This window comes from Pyxicephalus adspersus, chromosome 12 (assembly GCF_032062135.1).
Source record: "Pyxicephalus adspersus chromosome 12, UCB_Pads_2.0, whole genome shotgun sequence".
Classification (NCBI taxonomy): domain Eukaryota; kingdom Metazoa; phylum Chordata; class Amphibia; order Anura; family Pyxicephalidae; genus Pyxicephalus; species Pyxicephalus adspersus.
The window spans coordinates 31,404,028-31,422,110 of record NC_092869.1 but is presented as its reverse complement, the minus strand read 5'-3'; the positions used below and the strand labels follow the sequence as shown (position 1 = coordinate 31,422,110).

The 18,083-nt window shown below is 35.4% G+C and overlaps 1 long non-coding RNA gene across 2 annotated transcripts; it reads right to left on the bottom strand.

Moving 5' to 3' along the window:
• Window positions 1-867: 867 nt before the first annotated feature.
• LOC140342628 (uncharacterized) lies at window positions 868-12,985 on the bottom strand. 2 transcript variants are annotated; one of them, XR_011923113.1, is made up of 4 exons: window positions 12,857-12,985; window positions 10,403-10,565; window positions 6,691-6,895; window positions 868-992 (listed from the first exon to the last, which is right to left on the bottom strand). It is a non-coding gene; the product is annotated as an uncharacterized lncRNA (long non-coding RNA). The 2 variants fall into 2 exon arrangements; XR_011923112.1 differs by lacking the exon at window positions 868-992 and adding an exon at window positions 3,948-4,333.
• Window positions 12,986-18,083: the final 5,098 nt, after the last annotated feature.

Here is an 18,083-nt window from a genome sequence, read left to right as displayed (position 1 = left end):
AACATTTTGATTTAGTTAAATGTTTAGGTCTGCGGTCATATATGATAACTTTCAACACAATTTTAGAAGGAATGAATGTGGCACAAAAAGAGCCAATGTGACTGAAGATCTCAGTTTTGCAAGGGCACAGTGCTCACCACTACTGTTTTAGGACTCCTCTGCAGGGTTGTAGTGGGGTGAGCATGCGTGGGCACGCCCTGCCCTAACTTTTTTCAGAAATGAGGCGTTTACATACCAATGTTGCCATGGATAGTACCATGCCCCCCCTTCTTTTTTTATGAGTACACCCCTGCTCTTCTGGGCAGTAACATTGGGGACTTCTTTTCACCTACAGTTTTTGTTACAGCCATCTGTTTGAAAAGCATAACCAGAGCATACAAACATATTTTGGTCTGGGAACAATTGTACTTTAATGATCATGCAATCTACCAATGTAATCAACAATGGGGTGGTTTGTGAGACAACTTTAAATCACTAAATGGAATCAAATCAGAAATCCATTAAAGTACACAACTTGACACATGGTGGCAGGTAAATGGATGGACAGGCCAGTTTTTTTTTGGCATTGATCTAGTTAATAAAAACCTAGTTGCATAGTGCTTCATAGCCCTAATGGTATGGTTGTTTTAAAATCCTTGATGTGTATGAATATTGGTTGAGCTAATAAAATAGACGGTATCACTGGGCAGGGAGGACATTTACATAATGAAATGTTTACATATTGGGCCTAATTTATTATGTTCTCCATAACTGAAGAAGATAGACTTTCAACGAAGAACCTAGATGATCCAACAAACCTGAACAGGATTTCTTAAAAATCATTCACTATTAGATGGCAAAGGTTTTCAATCCTGGACCAGATCTATTCCAGGTTTTCTGGGTCACTCAGTGTCTCCCATGATAGTGTATCTTCTCCAGACTTGAAGAGCTTTAATAAATCAGGCACATTATGTATGGAAAGGAAGGCTGCCTCCCAAAGTCCAAGGTAAAATCTGTAATAAAGCACAACGTGTATCAGTGTAGCAGTATTATAGATGAATCAGTCAGATTCCTTTCCTTTAGGAAGAAGCTCTCTGGACTTGTTGGTCTTAGCATTCAATAAAACATGGCCATAGAAGCTTCAGAACTCCCAGGTCTCATGTGTTTCACCATGGGATCAGCCTAATTGTAAATCTAAGGGCTGTCAACTTCATTCTTACTTTGCTAGTTCATCATTGCTTTATTAGTGACCAAGCTAGAATAGTTATGCACATAAGTGATTGGAGAAAATTTCTCTCCGTATCCCTATATTTTTACAAAGGAATATGTAGTGGCCTCCCTGTAGGTATTTTTTATGTAAAATTAAAAAAGGGGAAGAAACAGATGGGGGTTTCAGGCCGTGTTTGAAAAACGGCCTGAAACCCTGTCTGTTTCTTCTCCCTATATGCCTCCAATAAAAAAAGGAAAATATAAATAAATTAAATCTTTACTATTACTGCAACATACAATTTATTTTAACAAAAACTGTTACATAAGGTGCCAAAAGTTCTCACCCTCTGGCAACGCTGAAGAATCTTCACCATCTTAGCCAATATTAAAAATTGGAAATAAAGTATGCTGGGTGCCTTTATTGTAGCATATTTTTCAATGTTATGGCTATAAAACTATCAGCATGCTTGTGAATGATCCAAAAGACGTCAGTCAGATGTTGGGAATGTTAGAAAAACCCAGCAAGCAGATGACAATGATGTTGTTGGCTTGCGTCAATGCTCCACTGATTACTGCATTGGAACTAAATCTGCGTGTTGTACAAAAGTTGACAGTGCCTAAAAATAGTTAGTATCTCTGAATGTGCAAACTACACAATGGCCCTGACTTATTAAAGCTCTCCAAGGCTGGAGAGGATACACTTTCATCAGTGAAGCTGGGTGATCCAGAAAGCCTGTAATGGATCTGGTCCAGGATTAAAAACATTTGCTAACAAAAGACTTTTAGAAAATCCAGCTTCACTGATGAAAGTGTATCCTCTCCACCACTGAATGCCCAAATTAAGTTTTTCGAGGTCAACACAAAAGCAGGTTACGAAGAGCTTTATGATAAAAGTTGTAGGTTGTAATATTTATGTCTTTTTGCCTCCTCATTGGTAAATCATTACATTAGATGGTGCCAATTAAAACTTGAATTCAAAATTCATATTAGCTAGTCAGCTAGTTTTCATTATAAAGCTTAAAGTATATCTAAATATGAAATAGCTAAACCTTTTATTCCTATATATTAGGGTACAGTTAAAAACCAGTAGTTATCCAGTAGGTACAATAGAAAAGAAGGACAAATTTATTTAAAGTGAGATAAATCCTCTTTTAGACAATTATCTCATGAAATGTTTCCCCGTTGGAAGATTTTCCTGTTTGGGAGGCAACTACAAATTTGGGATTCTGTCTTGGTGAAAATGGTCACCTGAACAAAGAGAGTGTGAACCTCCCCAATCGGAATTCAGACAGCCAAAGAAACCAAGCATTGGTTTTAAACCCTTTCTTTTATAAAACTAGAAAAATAACAAAACAAAATAACTAGCATATAATTCACTAAATCACTGAATTATCATCATTATTGTACAGTTTTAGTTAGTTTGCTCTTTAAAGTATATTCAAAGCAAAACCGTTTTTTTAGTTTGGTATGGCATGGATTAGGATTAGACCTATCTCCGTTTTTATTTCAGCAAGAAATACAGGAGAAAACTTTCAATGGGACCACTTGTGTCAGGATTTACCCTTACTTTTGGAGATTTCCTTTTAATTTCCTGTTAAAACTCCAGTAGATAGCAAGTGGAGGTTAATTTCCTTAATGGTATACAAACAGTAAACAATAAAATATCATGACTGTGTAAAATATTAGACGACATAAAAATTCTATGGGGTTATATTCTGAATTATACATTTAAGGGCTAGAATAGACTGTAAGGAGTCTATTTATAAAACAGTGAATATGACATTCACTGAAACATTGCCTGGTGGAGAATCTTCCAGATCCCTGTGTTTTGATGGCAGTAGTTTAATCTTCATCACAAAATGTTTCAGTGAATGTCAGATTTTATGCTTTATTAATAGACCCAGACCCAGGGTGGTAAAAACAGCCAACTTTCATTTATATTATTTAAACCTTTTTACTAAAAAGATTTTAAAAATCTGTAATTGCATAAAAGTGTTATGTGACTTTAGGCATTAGCCTATTTGTTGCTTACTTAAAGTTCATTTAAATCTACAAGTCCATCGAAGACTATTCTGTCCATAGGGTGACAATGCTCGATTTTACAGGAAGAATGAATATGTTGTCACCCTATGATAGGAAGTAGAATAGTCAACAATGAAGGGTCAACAAGTAAAACTATGTTACAGGAGGGAATATTGTGTTAATGCTAGAAGAGGACTACTTTAAAAATTAGAATTTTTATTGTTTTACTTTTTTCCACTTTAAACAAAATCTACTTTTATATTACTTCACCCCTCTCCTTTTAGTATGGAGAATTCAATACAAGCATAAAACAATGGGTTGAAAATATCACAGAGTGGGGTTAAAGAAATAACACCTAGAACAAAAACGTAAAAAAAATTTAAAAAAAAGCACAGAGAAGACAGTGAATTAAAATGTCATAATAAATGTAAAACAAATTTTTAACTAACATTTAAAAATATATTTTGTAATGTAAAAAAACATTGTTGCCTTCATGGTGATCACAATAGGAAAAGATGGAATAATAACATTTATTAAGCTAAATTTAAAACAATTCTACTCATAGCTAAAAATTTGTACATCTGACGTAAATTGGCATTTAAATTTCCACTTTAAAAAAAAAATAGTTAATAACAAATAGCATGAGAGATTTGTGTAGCTGTTTACTTATCCATTTTTCTTTGCTTTACAATCGTATTTTCATATAATAATATATATTAATACCATGGATTTTAACTTAACATAAATTTTTTTAGTAAAATGGATTTTTACCTAACATATTTTTTATTTTTTACATACATTAATTATATACATATAATTTTATTGTTAACTATATTTTTTATGTTAAAATGGAATGGTAAAATGCGATTGTAAAAAATGAGTAATTAAATGGACTTAAAACCCCACCGTGTACATCAGGTTCATGGGAAATAATAATTATAAAGTTGTTCTGTATTCATTTGAATTAATTTATTTTCAGGAACAGAATTATTTATGTATCATATAATCTCTTTCTCTATTTATATTTTGCTAGTTGAGCATATTGCATGTATACTTCACTGAGACTCCACTTGTATTGTAGCACAGCCATATAGTTATCTATCTTACATATGTTTTTTTCTTCCTGCGTCAAATGAAAAGATTGCATTAGTGATCAAGGACATATCTAGAATTGCCATTGTTAAATCTCATAAAAGATGAAATATGAATATCATGATGGGGGATTATAAATGTGATTACACAGAGCAGAAAATGTTTTCTTGCAGCGGGGAGGCTCATTGGAACCCACAGAGCATCAAGTTGGCAAAGCCACAATATTCACCCTGGTAAAGTGTTCTTTCTGTGAGGCCAGGTGCATTAATTGAAATGGTCAACACAGCTTGATGGTACATTTATCTGACGGAAAGAAATATTCTTCCCTATAGATACACTACATACTAAAAAATAGGAGGAAAGAAAGGTGTTAAATACATCTGAACAATCATCATCATCAACAATGTTACATTGATATTTTGAAATAAAGGAACAACTGGAATCTTTGTATTCAATTGTATAATTGCATTCATAAAGTGATATTGCTAATAATCCAAATGTGAAACACTGCATAAAACATTAACTAAAAGTTTCAACGTTCCATGTAAGCTATTTTTTTTATGTAGAGCTAAATATATCTCATAAGGATTTTAATATGGTAATGTTATTTTCAAATATGCAGCTTTAAATACAATAATGTCTGGGGATCCCACCATTAAAATTATTGTATAGCCATGCCCTGCCTAAGAGTAACAGGGATCTGATCCTTATCCCCCATTTGTGCTCAACCTATCACAAAGGCTTCTTCTACAAATGGCAGATATAATACACATTACCCACACATGGTCCTTTGTTGTCCTCAGAAGGAAACTTAGCCATCACTGAAGTGTATGTACACAGGAAGTGACTCTATAAAGGCCATAGAAGATTAGCAGCACAGATTTGCAGCAAATGATATAAAAGTAAAAATTTTGATTATACACACTAAATTATCAAAACATATTTCATTAGCGTTTAACTGCTATAGCTACACAAAAGGTTTTCATTTATAAAACAGCGAATGTGACTTTCACCAAACATTCTCTGGGGGTGAATCAATCATTTAAAACACATGCACCAGAAAGATTGGTTAATGTCAGATTCACCGTTTTATAAAAGATGTCCTAAACAATTATTTTTCTTGAATATCGTCCTTTTATCTTAAAGCGGACCTATCACCACAATTTTTACATTATATAAAAGGGTAGATAACCCTTCTATATTAAGTAAAAATGATTTTTTTTAATTTAAATGCCCTTTTTATAAAAAAAAAAAAAGCTAAGCCTCTCTCCCTTTTTGTCTCTACCGTTGCGGAGGTAAAGACTGAATGGGAGCACAGGGCCTCAGGAGGCTTCGGGCTGCTCCTGCATACCCGAGATCGAGCATGTACAGAAGGGGCCTCACTACCTTTTATTAGTACCAAATGACCATACAGCCTGGGAGTATGACCTGGGGGAGGTATGGATACAGGCTGAATTACATACCTATGCTTCACCTCTTGTAGGATATTGCGGAATAGAATTTAAAATTAACCCCCTATATTAACATGGTTTCTATTGGAATGGCTGGTTGTATGTCATGGAACTTAAATTAGGCTAAATAGACAGTGTAACAATCACACCATTTTTAATCAGTTTCGGGAACTCCAGAATGCTGGAGTACTTTCCTGACAGTCATTTATAGGCTGTTTTGATGAGTGAAAAAATATTTTAGCACAGTAATCTTTCCTAGTTGGTCAGTGACTAATTTTATTTTAGTCACCCAATATTCCAGGACCATTCCTCCAGTTCCAGTTTGATTATGGCATTGCAAAGACTGTAGAGCTAGGTTCAGATTTGCTACACAGGTATGTCTGTGTGACTTCTGGTGGCTGGTGGCCTTCCCAGCTACTCGCCCACCAGCAATTGGTATATTATACCATGGACTGCTGTCATACATATTTCTCTATGAGCTGCCATGAGTTAGACACTCCATGTAGCATCTCACCTAAGGAAGAGCTACAGAGGTTGTTGGGAGGGCATACAGTAGCACAACCCCCATTTTTGGTGTGCTAAAACAGCACTTCCAGTTATGACATTCAATGATATATAATTAGCTAATTTGCTTTAAATATATCAATAACCAAAACTTGCGAGAACAGAAGCCTTGTTATGTTTTATATTAATGCTCTATGTGTCCCCTTGACAAGATTTACCCGGTCTTTTCTTTCCACCAGAGTAGAAAGTATAGAAAAAACAAAGTGTTATTGTTGCTACCAGAACAGGAAGGTTTTCTTTAACATCAAGGGATAGCCGCCAAAATAAAAAGCAGGACATAAGGAATAGGAAGGGAAAATCTTAATAGAACATAAAAAAATCTAGAACTAAAGAACAATATGCATTTCAGATGTACTTAAGTGTAATTACTTACTGTAATCCTAAAGAGGTTTCTCTTTCTCTGTTGCTGTACATAGGGTATAATGAAGATTATATGTGGTGGTATCATGATTTTACAGTGCCTCCGACAGCAGCAAGATTGTTGGGGTGGGAATGTTGCTTTTGGATACCACTCTTCACAACTGGTAGAATATCTTGGGTCATCATGTCACAGCCAATGCAGGTAAGTGAAATCATAACTATAAAGATTAAAAAACATTGCATGGGTGGGAAGAATTTTGTTCTCCACAATTTGGATCCTATTAAAAAACAATACTTCTCCTTGTAGAGGGCAGGTGTCTAAACCTAACAGAGTAAATTAGATGTTGGTCATCCAAAGTACTAAGCAGCAGTTGTTAGGCCAGGGAGGAATGGCGCTCTGCAAGTTTACATTGCATGATCCTGACCTTCACAGAAATGCTGTGACCAAAGGCCCATGTATTTGATTCAATGATGGCCACAGGACCATCACTGTACAAACCTACAGCATCATTTCTCCAGAAAAAAAGCATGCTAGGCCTTTGGTTTATATTAATTGATCTCATCAACACTGTCAAAATATTTACATTTTCTGTAGATCCCAATTAATTTTCCAGCATATATTCTCTGTTCAGTTTTGATGTGTGTTATAAAAAGTGTCTGAATCTCCTGTGTATTTATTTCTCTGTTTAATTAGCTTGTTCTTCACAAATGTAATATTAGTTAGTATTACAACAAAGAAAACAGAAAAATAGTTCAAATAAGAAAATTCCTCATGATATCCTTCTATTGTATTCTTATCCTCATTATCCTTAGAATAGAATAGAATTCAATGAATTCGGTACAGTCGGTAACCCCTGGGTAGAAAAAAGTTACTGGAAGCGTTAACCCGGAGTCACATTTAGGGTAGGTAAACCTATGGAAAACAATAGTAAATAAAGCGCTTACCTGATCCGCTGGTGTCCTCCATCATCCTTTGCGTCTTTTTCCTTACTCTGGTTGGCATTTCCAGCACTCGATGAGTCACCGGGGAGTTCCCATTCGGGGCGGGAAATTCAAATCTATTTGTATTGCATTCAATACAAAATAACTGTATTGAATGCAATACAGTGGATTGATATGTGTAAAAACAGTACATTGTTTTTCATGAACATTTTATTTTACAGTATAATACAATAGTATGATTATAAAATTTATTTAAAAAATATATATATTTTTATTTATTTAATTTATTGTTTTGTGATGATTTTGTGTTTCAAACTTTATTATACTCATACTATTATATTATACTGTAAAATAAATTTTCATGAAAAACAATGTACCGCTTTTAGACGTATAAATCCGTAGAGAAATTAACCGCGTAGACGTAAACCCAATAACAAAAATGTATTACATGTAAGATTTAACATGTTATTTGACAAATAATTTCTACTTTTTTTTTAATCTGCAGTTTTTTTTTTTTAAATATTTGGTGCTATGGAATGACAATACCCTGTCACTTGTTCCTGTCACCTCTTGTGTCTTTATATTCACAGTGCATAGGCATGATCACCATCAGAAAACCCATTATGAAATGCCATACAGCCATTGCTGCAGTGCAAATAGACAGGAGTTTGTTGTAAAAAGGCTGTCAGATCCGAAAAAAAACACATATTATTTGTTTATAACCCACAATACTTTAGCAAAATAAATGCCATTGAGTAAGGGTTTTGCATTCACTTTTGAAGCTCCTCTTTACAGCATTTGGTAGATTAAACAACCCGTCCTTTAAAAGAAAAACATGACAAAGTTGAACAGTTTCTAGACACTAAGTAGACATCTTCATCATGCTCCACTTGGCAATAACAACTGATCCTCTGTCATTTGAAATGTATGGTCAGAGCTAGCAGTTCCACTAGAGAGGATTATCTGTGTCTGACCTATCTGAGTTTTACTTAAAAGGTTAACAGTTCATGACTTACTGCTAGGAGAAAACAATTAATAATTCCTTGTGTCCATGGCTGAGATGCAGGAGGCTTTGTCTTCTTAAGGCAATGAGTTGTAATGAGCCTGTAGCACATTGTTAAGGCCTGTTTCATTTGTTCTGTGAATGGGGCCAGCAAAAATTATAGTCTGTAGGTGTTTTCCAGGATTCTATTATAAAGGGACCTCCTGACACCAATTAAAGAGATTATGTCATCTACTGAAGAAAGAGTCATTGCCTTATTTGCTAATGCTGCGATTAGTTGTGGCAAGATCATTGGACTCTGTAGGACACTGGGAGATCCTGGTGTAACCACCTTCCCAGCTCAATTCCTAATTAACTGTTTTCACTTAACCTTTTGAGTGGTTTCCAATGTGGTTATTTGTTACAAGCAATACTGGACAGAAAACTTTACTGAACCACATATAAATTCAAGATAATAAAATATAAAACAGCAACTAATTAGTTTGAAATGTTGTTTACTTGGGTATACTTCATTAGGAATTAAAGTTTTTAAAAACATTTTCTACAGCAATTTTAGTCAACTAGTAAAATTATTACTTATTATTATATATGATGATATTTGATATTATATATTATAATTATTAGTTGATTGGTGAACTGTTTATGGTAAGGCTGTGTATATATATATATATATATATATATATATATATTAGAGTTTTGTATATTATATATATTAGAGTTTTGCACTATTACCAATTGAATATTGCAAAGTTTGTATTTGTGTGATATAATAATATAATAATATCATAAAAATGCAAGCTTTCCAAATGGGTAAAAACCCATATTTATACACAGAGGAGGAGGAGGAACAGTGGAGGAACAGAGGAGGAACAAGGAGGAACAGTGAAATCTAAATTATATATATATATATATATATATATATATATGTTAATAATCAAAAAAATGTTTTAAAGGCCTTGTTATCAGGGTTACGTCCAGAAGGGTACTATGGCTAAAGATTGGTGATTTCCTGCAGAGTTAGCAAATTTTGGACTAGCGTTTATATTCTCATTTACTCTGTTACACAAATAATATCCCCAAATCATCAGCTAGTTCCTCATTTATCATATTCAAATTAATCACTTCTCAGCTCCACTTTACATTTCTTACTTTTTCTTTTATAGCAGCTCGTATTACTATGGCCAAATTGTGGAAAAGTTATATTCTTAAGCTTTGTTATATCAAAGCTGAAATAATTTAGTAATGGTAAACTATTTTTCCTCCTCTCCTTTACTTTCCATTCTCTCCCACCCACACTCTCAATGACTTACCTTGCTCTATTCATGAAATTCCAAAATATGATTAATCAGCTGATTTCCTCTAAATCACAGAAACTTTTAGTTTCTTAAGTTTCTTATACATACTTTACTCACTGTAACCTAACACGACTTATTAGGGTATTTTCCACCCTACTTGTTTCAAGAATTGAAAGGATTATCATGACATTCTTTTGGAAGGTACACTGTTATGGTTTGAAAGTTTAAAAAATAAAAGTATTAAAAAAGTAAATGCTTGGCAGTATGGAGCTTCAATATATCTAATTTTCAAACTTTTAAAGCCACAATTTCAAACTCATTGAACAGTCCTTATGTTTATACTTGTTCTTTGTCACTTATTCAGCAACACTTAACATTTTTTCATTTGCTCCCCCAAAAAGACCAAAACAATGGCAATATAATTTAGGTTATCTAAAATAATTGTTCTTAAAGTGGGGCTTTCACTAAAAAAAAAATTAACTTACCTTTACTTGTGAAAATCCCTCAAATTATCCACATATCAACCCCAATGAGTGGAACTCCATCTTCTTTTTGGGGCTCACCATTAAGCCAATCATCTTTATTCTTCCATTGTCTTGGTTCTTCCTGGCGTCCTGTGCACTGTGCGAGATCTGGTGATATGTCTTCCTTTAAATGTTAAACAAGAGTGCCGTAAAACAAGAGAGCAGTTTTTACATAATGTTAAAAATGTGATGATAGTTCCACTTTAATGAAGAATCATAGGAACACTCATGTTCCCAAAACTCAAAAACACATATCTCCCTGCCTTTTGCTCTTCAGAACACATCTGCCTGTCTATGGCAACCCAGCAAGAAATTATTTTTGAATAGAGAAACACATCAACTCCAAAGCAGCCAATTATATATAAATATAAGTATAAATAAAATATATATATATATATATATATATATATATACAAACAGTATATATATATTGGAAAAACAACTGTAACCAAATTCTTCCAAAAAGTTCATGTACCCAGCATTCTTACATTGCACATGAGGTCTGTGTTATAGGTATTCTATAAGTATAGGATTCAGCTGATAAATATTTCAGAAGAAGGCTTACACCTGTTCTCCTGAAAGTATACAACAGTAGGATATTAAATGTTTCCTTACTTGAAGGAACAGTTTTCAGACTTTTTAATTTTATTAGTAACAAATGAAATATAAATCCATGTTAAGCTGGGAGCCGAAGATATTTTCTGCCCCGGCCTAAGCTATGTACGTCTGCATTCTATAGAAGGAGCTGTCGTGTGACACTAATACCTTAATGACATTAGAAATTGGGTGTCAAGTCAAGTCATCACGGAAATACCTTTACAAGCTGATACATGATTAGCCAGCTAGGTAACGTAATACCTTGCAGAGGTCTGTAGTCAGATCTGTGATTTGTCACGTATAAATCTTTAAGTCTGGTAAATGTAGGCATATTCATATAGTGTAACTCCGAAGAACAATGTATCTTATAGTAAGAGGGGATTATTTTTTTTAGGTTTTAACCTTTGATGGCAGACTTTTCTTTGTATGAGTTTTGCAATCCTACTTGGCTGACTCAATGGCCTTTGTAAACTACAATGTTTTGGTAATGTGCACATAACATGTGTTGCCATATTGTATGGCTTTAATTTTAAAGGTACGCAATGCAGGGCAAAGCATGGAAGTGAGTGCAGTGTGCTGGATTAGAAATAAAGGGTCACGTGCCTACTACTTGCAAGATAGGGCACGTTGGCACAGAGGTAGCACTCTTGCCTTTGCAGCACTAGGTCCCAGGTTCAAATCTTGGCCAGGACACTATCTGGATGGAGTTTGCAGGTTCCCCCCGTGTCTGCATGGGTTTCCTTCAACATCCCAAAAACATGCAGTAAGGTTAATTGGCTTCCCCTCAAAAATGACCTTAGACCACATTAATGACATATGACCATGGTAGGGACATTAGATTGTTAGCTCCTTTGAGGGACAGTTAGTGATGCGACTATCGACTTTGTACAGCGCTGCCTAATATGATGGTGCTATATAAATACTGTGAAAAAAATAATAATAGTCTGTTCATTTTCATTTATTGCAATGCAGGGCAAAGCATGGAAGTGAGTGCAGTGTGCTGGATTAGAAATATAGGGTCACGTGTCTATTACTTATAAGATAGGGTTTGTTGGTGATCTATTCATTTTAATTTATTGCAATGCATCCCTAATGCAACATGCATAACATACAAAATGACGCATACATAACGAACATACATTAACTCACTGGAAAGAAAAGCATCATGTAGATGGGTGTTGTTGGCCTTTTACTTTCGTACACAGAATGTTTTCTAAACCTGCAAAGAAACACGTTGACTGTAACTGTTAGAGTTCATGTACTGGGTTGTTGTTGGCCTTTTTTATTCAAACAAGACGAGTTCAAATGCAGCGCAAAGCAAGGGCTGCGACTAGCCTACGCGTTTTGAAAATAATGAAGTCACTCGGTTTTCAAAGAATTGCAAACCCAAAACAGCCTAACAAAAACCATAAACATTAAAGTAAAAGATGATCTGCAGACTTGTGTTACAGTGCATTTGATATGTGAATACATCCCCAGTCTAGTGTCAATACACAGTACTTCTGGCGCTACCACAGTGCAAAATGTGCCTCTCATTTAGAAAGGCTGAGTTGCCATTAGTTCTTCTCCTTCTCCCCAAATAATAACCATTCCCAGAATAATAGGCTATCTGTAATTGACCAAGAAAAGATGGGCTATTACTGCATAAGCTGCAGAACTGTAATGTGAAACAACACTAAAAGGAGTATGTTTTTACATATGCACAGCAATGGAGCACAGTGGGGTTGGGGGGACATCATAGGAGATAACTTTTCAGGTCAAAATTTTAATAGGCATTTCTCTTTCAAAGCTGTCTAACTGCAATTTAAATGCACATACCTGTCTTCATTCTGTTGCTGCCATCTTCGTACTTCTCCTTTTTCAGGTTTAAGCCTTTGGTCATCTTGATTGGACAGGCCAGGAGGATGTAGCTCCTGCACAAGCAAGTTGGAGTTCATTCAGTCCAGCCAGAATCTGCCCGATTTTGAAAAAAGAAGACAGTGATCAGGCAGGTAAGTATGTTTTATTGCATAAGGGACATCAGCTGTCCCTTTATGCAATAAGGCAGCAGTGGAGGAGCAGTCCAGACATAAGCTTTACTTAAAAGACCAAACCACCAATTTACAACTATTTATATTTGTCATTGTTTTAATAGCTTTACAACATTTTGATTTTACTTACATACTTCCTTATAAACTTTACAGAGTTTATAGGGGCAGTACACAGTAATTATTATTAGATCGTATATACACTCGCCTTATTCATTTTTTTTTTGTATACAGCCACAAGTATTTGTCATACAAAATAAACACATTCCCTAAACACACAAGATAAAAAAAAAACAGAATACAGCTGCAATTAAATCTTAATTCGAAAATTTCAATTCAATGCATTTGTTTTTCACATTTCTGCCAGGGAAACAGAAACTTGTATTATACATTTTCATTCTGTATAAAGAAGTTATGATTGCCTGACCTTCTACATGCTGCCTGCCCTCAAAGCACTCCCGAATTTCTTTATTAGGAATCCCTACTAAGGGCTGCATTCGGCCGCTGAAAACTTGCTCTTTGGACCACCCATGAAAGCATGTTTTTATTCTTCTGATTGTGCCAGTGAAAAGAAAATAGATACTCCTGCCTTTTAGCTGCTCCTCAGCCTGCAATGTGCTTGTTCTTTTCAAGCTAATTAGGTTAACGCATTGACATTATAACACAGGTGTAGAGACACCTGCGTGCCACACAAAAATGCTTCATTGTACACATCAATACTGGAATATGGCTAGACAATGCAAAGTGAGGCATATTTGGCTGAATTTAAAGAGACACAAATAATATAGATCGGTACTTAGTTATAAGCTCATTTCTATTTTCTGTATTATGTAGGCATACATTTATACACATTTTTCGCTGCAGTACTACATCCATTATTGTGTTCTTGGCAACATTAATAATGGTCTAGTACATTTAGCAGTACAATGTTATGGATTTGCTCATTCAATGCTGAACTCCAGGCAAACAGCTAAATATGCAGTTGAAATACGTAAGTGTGAACTTTTTTAACTTGATTTGTAATCCTGTCTATTCACTCTCAAGGTTTGTACAAACAGATGGTTTCATGACTGTTCTCCATAGCAGTTCAGTAACACAGCTAAGGAGCAGTACAAGATTGGCTATATATATATATATATATATATATGCATAAGAGTGATGGACTCATCTTTTTGCTTCTCTCCTGTCAGGCTTAGGATTGAGAAGTTCCTGCAGGACAGAACCACTAGGTAGGTGATCTCACTTTTCTTTGCTACAGGAAAGCTCAGAGCACACACTTCAATTCCATGTGCCATTATTTTAATGCATCACTATAGCCTCAAATTGCATAGAATAATATCTTGTTCAAGTAACCTGCTGTCCTTTATCTGAAGTGATGAGGGTGTCAGGGTTTGTCAAAGATAGAACACAGAGTAAGGTAGGACTTGTATATGAACATTGAGTTTTGTACTACAACACAACAATAAACAATTCCTCAGTACACTCTCCAGCTAATCTGCACAAAAAACACTAGTTTAGATTAAATACAGAGGTTTGTGTTGCAAACATTTTGTGCTTTTGTTTTTTATTATAGTGTTAATAATAAATCTTATATAAATCTCGTACAAATAAACATTTGATAAAAAAAGACAGCTTCAAACTTTGCTTTCTGACTTCTTTACGGTGATTGAAACTTTTCACTGTGCAGTCTAACTAGGTAGAAAGGAAAGGACAGATGATGTAAATGTCATCTTAAGCTACCGTGCTTTGTAAACCACAGAATAGCTAAAGAAAACCTTGAAATGTATAAAAAGGAGCCAAGAGGGTCACCTGCCGGCTGAACATGAGCATATAAAATATTCATATAAGTATTTGATATATCTCTGGTTAAAAAAAAAAAAAGCTAAGAAGGAAAACCACTTTACAATTCCCGTAAGAGAAATAGGTCATATCCAACTGATTGGGACAATTTATGTAGAAGGTATAAAGTGACTCAGCTTTTTAACAATTTTTACTAAACGATTTTAAAGGTTTTGCGTTTTTTTTTAACTGGAGCGAAATGAGGCTTGTGAAGCTGAACTTTAATAAAAGGTGATTAGAAAAGTAGGGAAGGGTTCCATTTAGCAAAAAAAAGTAAAATTGTTGGGTATTTCTGTCTACCTATCCTACAAAAATTAATCAGCAGCACTGAGATGCAATATTAGGTATAACAAAGTTTTATTAAATAAAAAAATAAACATCTATCAGTCATGGTTTTCTTTCTACTCATGATGTAAATCTTCTGTTGTACCACATCCCAAGGCGCTCTATTGAATGAAAATCTGAGGTCTATGGAGGCCATTTGAGTTCAGTGAACACATTGCTATGTTTAAGAAGCCAGTGGAAGCGGCCATCAGAAGGTACGGTCATAAACGGATGGATGGGGTCATCAACAATACTAAGGCTGTGGGATTGAAACAGTGCTCAACTGGTAATAACCTACCTGGCGGTCTGAATATAAAAGGTATTTTTAAATGGCAAAGAGGCACAATTAAAAATACTTATTATTTTAAATTTCCCACCTGGTCACGCATGTCCCATGCCCGGCCGGCATCTGCGTCCCCTGGCCTCGCGTCCCCAATGTTCACACGCCAGGCACACAGATGCCGGGCGGGCATCGCCAGGCTATACAGATGCTGGGCAGGCATGGCTGGGGGACACAGATTCCAGGCATCGCTTGAGGATGCAAGAGGCACCGTTGGAGGACGCCGGGGGCACATGGGGACCAAGTAAGCTTTAAAACTCCCTTACAATTCCAAGTTACTGCTTTTGGTACTGAAAATTAACCCCGAGCCACATTCGGAGGTTAAGGAGCCCAAAATGTGTCATAAAATACTCCCACACCATTATATACCACCAGCCTGAATTGATTGAAAATAGGATGAATCCATGCTTTCAGGTTGTTGATGCCAATTTGACCTTGCCATCTGAAAGTTGCAGCAGAAACAAAGATTAGTCGGACAAGGCAACATTTTTCCAATCCTCAATTGTCTTGATGTCTGTTCTTAGCCGACAAGAATTGCACCAATTGTGGTTTACTGCTGCTTCAAGATTTTATGTGTTGGGCATTCAGAGATGCTCTTCTGCATACCTTGGTTGTAATGAGCAGTTATTTGTGTTACTGTTGCCTTTAATTAGGCTCAGACCAGTCTGGCCATTCTTCTCTGACCGCTTGCATCAATATGGAATTTTGCGCCTTGAAATGCTACTCATTGGTTTCCTTTTTTCAGACCATTTTCTGTAAAACCCTAAAGATGGCTGTGTGTGAAAATCCCAGCAGTTTAGACATGGAACCAACAACCATGCCATACCATGTTCTTTCTTATTCCGATGGTTTGAACTTCAGCAGGTCATCTTAACAATGTCTAGATGCCTAAATGCATTTAGTTGCTACCATGTGATTAGCTGATTAGATATTTGCATTTTTAAGCAGTGTACCTTATAAGGTGGTCGGTGAGTGTATATTTAAATATATAGGACCCAAAATTCTAATATATGAGTAATAAGAAATATGATTGAGGTTGGTCAAACTGTAATTCCAAAATGCAAATTCTCATGCAATGCAAAGCAAACTTATGATTTAAAAAGGTGAGTCATGCCAATCATAAAAACAGCAGAAAAATGTAAGGGTTGTTTTGGAATCCGCAAGCTGAACAAAGACAGCAATATAAACCTTACACAGGCAAGGAAAGCAAATATAAATATGAAAGGCTTATATATAAATATAGGATCCAATTAGTTTTAAAAGTTTACAGAAAATCCTTCTTCAAGGCTAAAAAAAACTACACCAAATCACAAATAATCGGATGGCCATTCATGCAGCAAATTGTGATCAATTAAAGTATGAGCGATTACAAATAATTGAAAATCTCAAATGACAAAATGCATATGGTATTGTCAGTTTGATCATTTGACAGTATTAATATAATATATGCTAACAATCAATTAAGAATCATTTAATCAGTCTGTATTGCAATCAGTTCACTGGCACATACAGATATTTGTACAATCGATCGACAATCTTCCTCTATAACTGTTTAAGGAACAGTTTAGCTGGAGTTCTATTTTAAGCCAAATGCTTGTAATATAAGGACATTTTAAAGCAGGAGTAAACCCAAAACTAACCCAAAACAAAAAAATCACACTTACCTTCTATCCCGCAGATCAGTCTATCTGTTGGGAGGTTTCTTCCATCGGGGCACAGAGGGAGCGCCAGGCGGGGCAATCTTCTCCTCTTTTCTTCCGTCTTCTTCTTATTACGTCACCCAATCTCACACTGCGCATGCTTGACATCAGCAATTTTTTTCACTATTGATAAAAGGGCTCTTTCTGCACATGCCCGAGATGCTTAGGCATGTGCAGAAGGAGCAGCCAAGAGCCTCTTGGGATGCGTGACATAGGTATTCAGGGAGGCTGTGCGTTCCCATTTATTCTTGATCTCCTAGGCGATCGAGAATTAAACGTAACGGTGCTGCACCCTTTTTTTTTTTTAACTTAAAAGAAACACAAACAAACACTTACTTTTTGGGAAAGTAAAAATTCTTTAGGTATGCTTTGGCCATCTTTGGCCATCATGATTGACCGGTACTGAATGGCGTAAACCCTGCACATGTGCGCAGGAGTTCATTCATTCCCTGCACCCAGGAATGCTGAAATGTACACTGAGCTGCTCATGCACAGAAGATTGCAAACAGGCAGGTAAGTGTGTTTTATTGCAGACAAAGCCTGTCCCTTTCGCAAAATAAGCTTCCTTTGCACAATTTTTTTTTTTTACTGATCAATGTTATTTTCCTTTCACAGTGGTGAATACAATAATATATGAGTTGTAGTCACTGTAGTAAGAAAGCTGTAGAGTACATCTGTAAATATTTTATATCTTACAAAAATAGTAAGATGGGAGTGACGTAATTAAGATGACAATACAGATAGTTATGAATATTTATTGCATATGGCCTTTGTCTAATAGAAGACTAAGCAGAGCTTGGAGCTTTATGTAAAGA